The sequence below is a fragment of the Crocodylus porosus genome, unplaced genomic scaffold, assembly GCF_001723895.1.
Source record: "Crocodylus porosus isolate Cpor-Errol unplaced genomic scaffold, CroPor_comp1, whole genome shotgun sequence".
In the NCBI taxonomy this organism is placed as follows: domain Eukaryota; kingdom Metazoa; phylum Chordata; order Crocodylia; family Crocodylidae; genus Crocodylus; species Crocodylus porosus.
The window spans coordinates 200636569-200644204 of NW_017728906.1; the positions used below are offsets into that span (position 1 = coordinate 200636569).

General features: G+C 45.5%; 1 protein-coding gene across 1 annotated transcript in view; it reads left to right on the forward strand.

The window, feature by feature from the left end:
- The first annotated feature begins 262 nt into the window (after positions 1 to 262).
- NUP98 (nucleoporin 98) overlaps positions 263 to 7636 on the forward strand; it is a 43432-nt gene continuing 36058 nt past the window's right edge. Inside the window, exon 1 of the mRNA XM_019528563.1 lies at positions 263 to 323. The gene's annotated coding sequence lies outside the window, so the exon portion shown is untranslated. The remainder of the gene's footprint in view (positions 324 to 7636) is intronic.

The window sequence follows — 7636 nt, forward strand, 5'->3', positions numbered from 1 at the left end:
CCCCTCCCTTCGGACAGCAGTTCCGAAAGCCCCGGATGCCGGCTGGGCGCGAGGAGATTTCTGGGCCCTTCCCCCCCATGGCCAATCAGCACGCGACCCCGCGGCCCAATCAGCGTGGGGGAAGGCGTGCTTACCCAATGAGGACTGGGAAGCCTCGGTTTCAAACCATAGTGGCCAATGGGAGCGTGGCCGCGGGGCGGGCCAATGGGGGCGCCGCGGGGCGGGGAGCAGGGTGAGGGGATTGTGACGCAGTTTCCCTCTCCTGTGAGGCGGCGGCGGGTGTCGTGGCGGCGGCGCTGGGCCCAGGCGCGGCCCAGGCCTCGGTAAGCGGGGCCGGGTCGCGGGGTGGAGGCCGCGCCGGGGTGTCTCCCCGCGGGCACGAGGGGCTCGGCGCGAGCGACCTGGGGGCTTTCCCCCGGCCCCTGCACCGTCGAGGGCCCAGGCCTTCCGGGAGGACAGGCCGCGTCCTGCTCCTGGGCTCCATAGCAACCCGCGCCCCCTCCCCTGCCCGCGGCCAGCCGCTGACTCCACTCCCCACCGCTGTCCTTTCCTTGTTATTATTTTTGTTTTATTTATTCATTTATTTTTAAGCTTTGCCCCCGTTCAAGGGATGCTGGATGTCCCGCTCCCTGTGCCCATGGTTTGAGCCCTTGACTCTTGTCCCTAGTCCGGGTTCCTTCCAGCGAACTTCGTTATTATTATTATTAATTGTGTGTGCGTGTGTGTCTATATCTATATATAGATATAGACACACACACACACATACGTGCATGTGTAGCTCCATGAAATCACTTGATGTGCACTTAAGACACCCCCCCAGATTAAGCAGGGTTTTAGCTTTTACTTGGGTGAATGCTCCCCGCGCACATCGAGTAGGCCTGCGGTACAGGAGCGGGTGCTGAAAGGGAGAGTGAAGTGGGTCAGGCGGAGCTTGTTTTTGTTTATTTTGTTTTCCCCCTCTGTTCCTCTTGCTTGCGCCCTCCAGCATCGATGTTCCAGTTCGGAGGTTTTGCTCCATAGCGACCGGTTCCCCTTCCCTTCGGCGCATCCGTTCCCGTGGTGGCTTGGGCTGAGCTCTCAGCTGCTGCCGCCTCTGGTGGCAACAAGTTCCCCACTTTCATGACATGCCAGGTGAAAAATAACTTCCTGGGGTTTGTTTTAAAACCAGCTGCCTGCTGGCTTTGTGGTGTGCCCCTTATTTCTTGTGCAGGCAGTCCTCAAACTCAGGGACATAACCGGTTCCTGAAAACCACCTCTTAAGTCAAAATGTTGTAATTTGGAAACAATTCCCCCCCCCCCCAATAGGGACAATGTTATAAATGGGGGATTGGTTCCTGAACTACCACCTGATATCCTGTTTTTACCAAAAATAACCCAGAACTGTGTATTCAATCAATTATAGATGAGTACGATAGCTACATTGATGTATTTATATTGTAAATGGCAATCCTGTTGTTTTGGAAAGACTTTTTTGAGGCGACTTTGCTGGACTTTTTGAAGGGCTGTTGGCTGGAGTCTTCTCAGAAGTCCCGGCTGCAGGGTTTTCTTGAGTCTTGTCTGCTTTCTTAAAGTGTCCAAGGAAGTTTGGACAGATGTTCTCCAGGGAGATGGACAACACAGCAAACTTGTTTGCTGGCATGGCCTCGGGTCGGACATCATAAAGTTGAAACAGGGTGTTAATGTATAAACTTAAGTGCCTTTTGTTGTAACTTGAAACGTCTTAAGTCAAGGACTGCCTGTATGGTGAGATACTGTCAATAATAAACCCCTCTTGACTTTCTCTTTGCCACTTAATATTTTGTAAACCTTTGTCATGTCACCCCTCAGGTGTCTCTTTCTAAACGGAAGAGGCCTGGCTTCTTTAGTATCTCCTACCACTTATCTTTGTTGCCTTTCTCTAGGCCAGTGTTTCCCAACTAGTGGGCCATGGCACAAAAGTGTGCCATCAGAAATGAACAGGTGTGCCGCCGAATTTTGCCATTGCAATGAGCTAGAATAGGTATGTGGATGGGGGAATGTCTTAACAAGTGTGTCGCAGAAAATTTTTATTAAAGTAAGTGTGCCTTGGGCTGGAAAAGGTTGGGAAATACTGCTCTAGATCTTCTTTGGTTTTTTGGTATCTTGTTTGAGATGTGGAGACCAGAACTAGGCGCAGCATTCAAGGTGCGGATACCCCAGGGATTTTTAAAGGGGCATCATGATTCTTTCAGTTCTGTTTACAATTCCTTTCATCATAATCTCTAATGGTTTTTTGTTTGATGGCTGCTGAGCTGATGTTCTTAGTGAACTGTTCACAGAGACTCTCAGGTCGCTTTCCTTTGTGGCAGCGGCCAAGGTGGACTTGTCTCCTGTCTATCAGTAATGGTTCTAGAGCAGCTGTCTAGAAGCAGAGGTTAGGTAAGAAGAAAGAGGGGAGAAGCAGGGAAAGCAATAGACACCAATTGTTCCTATGACATGGAGTGAGGAGCCTTCTTTTTTTCCCCTAATGGGTGGCAGTGCAGTCATCTTCCTCTGACGTCCCATCACCATGCTCAAATTTAAGTCCAGAAATGGGCGCATACTGTTGCACTGTCTTGAGCTAATTTTTCACAGGGAAAGAGAACTCTTGTCCAACTCAAGCTTACTTTCAGGGGAAAAAAGCCTTCAATGGTTAATTGTGTGTAAAGCCCATTGCTAGAGGAAATTCTCAAGGGTTGAATGCTGTTTGAGATTCCCCATCTGAATTTTGTTTACAGTAATAGAAAAAGCTTCTCTAATTGGACTGGAGTGAGGGGGATGGGAAATGGCTTGTAAGCCAGCTGTCAAAAGAGACCTCAGAAGTCAGTGGATTACTGCACCCTTCAGCAGCACAGGAAAGATAAATAAGGTTATGGAGTTAATTGTGCTATAACTACTTCTAGGAAGATATCTTGGCGATAGGAACTATTAAACTTCTGCATATCAGAACACAAATATACCTTTATCATGTGGATGTATTATACTGTGAATGTAGTAGTAACCTTTGGTTCCAGGAACCACGATGAGTATTTTAGAATAAGGCCACAAATCTGTTAATGATATTTGTTTAATTTATTGGAACTTTTGAGGGCATACTTTTTTAATATAGTCTGAAGCAAGAAGTGGGGTTTGTTTTGTTTGGCTTTTTTTTTTTTTTAAAATCATAAAAGACCTACCTGGAGCAAATTGTTTTGGAGGAAACTTGCATTTGAGTCCTGTCGACACAAGGAGACTTTCTGAAAAATTGCTGTCCTTGCAAACAGCAGTTCAGGTACAATACGGTTAAAAAGATCGTAAATATCTTAACATAGATAAGGCATCGGCGGTAGCCATTGTTCCAGGTATTTCATTTACACCCTGGAGAATTATGCGCCTGCGCAGTTTTGCACCTAAAAGGCATGACTGTGTATAATTGCCTAATTTAATCCTGGCAGGCTCTGTACCTCCACCTCTGCGGGACTTCCAGGACTCCAACTGGGAGCCCCATGTGGAGGCACAGAGTCATAAGACTGGGTAAATGGGGAGGGGGGGCTGCTGCCTGCAGGAGGTGGGTAGGTGTGGGTGGGCACAGGCTTTGTGCCATTGGGCTGAATGGGTCGGGGCTTCCAGCACTCCAGCAGGAAGCCGCATGTGGAGGCAAGGAGCTCACCTGGCTCAATGGCACACGACTGTGCCTCCGCATGCGGCTTCCCACTGGAGTTCCTGCCTGTCCCTGTGGTGCGTGACTCCCAGTCCACGCATGGCATCAGGCCAGACCAGACAGCTCCGTGCCTCCCCATGGGGCTTCTAGCACTCCAGTGAGAAGCTGCATGTGGAGGCACGGAACCTGCCTGGGCTGGCTGATATAGGTGGGAACCATGTGCCAATGCTGCAAGCCCCACGTGCTGGCATAGAGACAGCTCAGCCTGGCCCCAAGGTGTGCCAGCAGGCTGGGCTGGCTCTGTGCCAACATGTGCAGACCCCGGGACTCAGCTGGAGGTGCGTGCCATCAGGGGCTGTGCCTGCTGTGCCATGAGGGCCCCAAGGCTCACTGCCTGCTGCTGCTGAGCCCTGTGCACCATGCAGGGGGGGAGGGGGATGTGGATTGGGGGTAGATGGGAGAGGCCACACCTGCCCACAACACCCCCCACAACCTGTTGCTATAAAATGTGTTATATAGTTGTATAAATACAAAATGCCTGCATATATTTCTAAAGAAGGTTCAAATAGTGTTATATTTAGTTAATTTGTTTATAAAAATTGTAATTAATTTTGAATTTTTCAGTACATAATTCCCTGGAGAGTACTTACTGTATGTCCTATTAGAGTGTGTCTTGATCAGCCTAGCACTGAAATAGTGGCAGGAGCTTACGAGCTGTTCATGCTGGTGGTCCCAATGTTGCTGCGTAAGTTAGCAATGTAAAGAAAATCTCCCATTAATGACCTTAAATAAATCTTTCATCCTTCTTGTTGTGTTGTACTAAGCAATTCTCCTGACATGTTCAACTTCAGAAAAGTTACAGAGTAGTTAGCCATGTTAGTCTGAAATCAGGCAGAAGGTATGGTAGAGTAGCACCTTGGAGGTTAAGTGGTTTAGGCATGAGTTTTTGTAGGAAGAGTCAACTTTGTCAGGTGCTACTGTCACAGCATCTGACAAAGTAGGTTTGTGCCTGTGGAAGCTCTTGCCTCTAAACCAGTTAGTTTCTAAGGTGCTTCCCTGCCTTGCCCTCCTAAGATAAGTTAGGAAGTCACAAACCACAATGCTTAAAGTTAGAAAATGAATAAGCCTACTACATGCCAGTTTTTTTCTTATTTTTACAGAAGAATTTCTTACTTGAAGGGATTCTGAAATTTTTTAGGTAGGGTGTGAAGGCAGATGCAGGTGTTTAGTCTAATGAAAAATACTTTGAAACTAAACATGTCGGGATAGTTCAGGACAGCATAACTAGACAACTTGAGTCAGCTAGAATGAAGTTTCTAAGGACTGAAAAGAATAATTTTTGCGTGTTCAGAAGTAAGATCTTGAGCTTGTCTATCTAAAGTACAGGGAGACAATTTGCTGGAAGGAACCCCAGACCAAACTTAATGATCAACTTTCTCCAGAAGTATATTAAGAGGAAGGAAAAAATTCGCAAGAAATAAGGACTAAACAGCAAAGAAATGAAAGGCTTAGTAGCCAGTTACTGTAGTGATAGCAAGAATGGCCCAAAGTCAAGCTGAGTTACAACTGACAAAGATTAATCAATAGTGTAAAGTTTTTCAGCCATATAAATAGAGAGACAGCAATGCAAGCAGTGGGGTTATTGTGCATTAGGAATGTGGTAGAAATTAAAGATAATTTGGGTATGGCCCAGAGTACTTGGCTTCCGTTTTCAATAAGGATGAAGTTTACTCATTCTGCTGTTGCCCCTGTAATGTTGAGAATGAGGGTACAGAGATGGAAATTATAGTTTAGAAGTGGATGTCAAAGCTTAGGAGTCTTGCGCTTGTAACTTGGGGACTGCATAAGTTCTTCCTCACAACTACGAGAGAACAGGCACATGAAATCACAGCTCTGAGAACAGTGATGTCTAACACATCTGTCAAGTGAAGAAGGAAAAGATCATATGACTGGATAATGGCAAATGTATTGGCTATATTTTAAGAAGGAAAAAAAGAGTTCTGGAATGCTGCATACGCGTTAGATCTCACTAGTCTGCAGGTTTTGAAAACAGCTTTTGAAGAAAAGAATAAAGATGCAGCCGTAAACACAAAATGGAATAAAATGCAACATGGACTTACCAAGTGTAGAGAGTACTGGGTTGACTTGCTGTCATCTTTGATAAGATAAGCTGTTGTCAAAATAAATGTGATCTCATCCTTCTGGATTTTGCCTAGAGCCTTTGATACAGTGTCACATGGGGAAAGTATTGGTTAAGCTGGAGAAGAGTATAAAAATGAAAGGTGGGTAAGGAACTGGCTGAAGAGGAGACAACAGGGGGTTGTGCTGAAAGGAGTTGTTTTAGTGGTATGTTGGTGCGCTTGTCGAGGTTGGATCTTGGGAGCAGTCTTGTCAGTTATGCTCATTAATGATCTCAACGCGTGCAGTAAAAGTGCAAATGAATTTTGATGCAAAGTTGGGAGGCACTGGTACAGAGAGTGGATTGGGATGTTACAGAGGTAGAATTGGATGACTTGGAGGATGAGTAATAGAAATTGGATGAAATTTAATACTAAAATGACTAAGTCATACACTGAGAGGCAAGTACCAAGAGTTTCTGTTTCTGTTTTGGGAGCTCATTTGTTGGAAACACCAAGACAAGACAGAGCAGAGTGGTGTTAGTCAATCCTTGGATGATTATGACCACCTGTCTCTGATGCAGTCATGAAAAAAAGGCATTCTAGGGTCACATTTGCATCAGTTGAGGTGTTTGGGGGTGGGCGGGAAGAGAGGTTTTAATGACATGATACAAAGGCTCTGAGATCTCATGTGAAACACTGCCCACAACTTTGGTCACTTCTGCTCAAGAAAGAAGAAATACTGCTGGAACTGGTGCAGAAAATGTGATTTTTTAGTTATGGGATGAATAAGACTGCAGCATGGCTAGGCTGGTGCAAGACACGCAACAATCCTAACTAGTTTTGAGATGGATTTTGATCAGTCAGTGGAAAGCATTGTATAATATTGTGGTCTGCAATAGCAAGGGGTGGACTCTGACTTGAGGGCCTTTCTTATTTCTGAGAGTTTCCTTTTAGGATAAGGGAATCAATATCAGCCGGATTCACGGTGGTCGCAGGTTAAGGAAAACCCAGAAAAATCATCTTTCTAAAATAAACATGTAAGGAGTTACTTTGCAGTAGTTATTCTGCTTTAAACTCATCCAGCCTTATTACACAAGCCCAGAAAGCTTAAAGAAGTCAGTGAATCGGGAAGGGTTGTGTGCGCTAAGGTAATAAGTTCTTTTGCAGAACACGTTTCTTTACTTCCGTGGACACAGTTTGTTTTGCAAGCGCTTATTGACATTCCAAATACCTTTCAGATTACGCTTCTTATACCACAGCTGAATACTGGTTTAGTCTGAGCTGCCTCAACCAACACCAGTTTCAAATAACTGGGGCACAGCTTGTTGTGTAGTGCTCTTGTTGGCTGTTAGAAATCCAGAACTTACGACTTCTGGGGACTGTGGGATTGGTCCGCTTCACAAGGTGCTGCAGCTGAAGCAGTTTAGCATGGAAATGCTAACTAAAGGGAATCCATTTGGAAGGGTTCAAAAAATGTCGAAGTCATGAGCTCACACATCCTGCTGTACTTAGCTGAAGGAGCTTTTGCTGGAAGAGCTCAATTCTCTAAAGTGGTTATACAGCCTTTTATTAGGAGGGCTAAGAAGACTACAGAGAAGCTAATACTTTGTATGCCTTCATCACACAGGATAATAGGAGGATTGAGGTAAAAGAATGTCATCTGCAAAGAATAACCTGAGGATAGGCAAAGGTGAGACCTTTGGAGTTTATTTAAAGTATTGTGCAACAGGTTGAGAACTTGTTTTGGCAATTTATTGCTGACTTGAATGCTAATTGCCCGTGAAAGTTTGAGAGAATTAAGGAAGGAAAAGCTGCTGAGTCTCCAACACAGTCTCTCTTAGCACAGTAGAGTGATGGATGAAACTGTACATACTGGAGA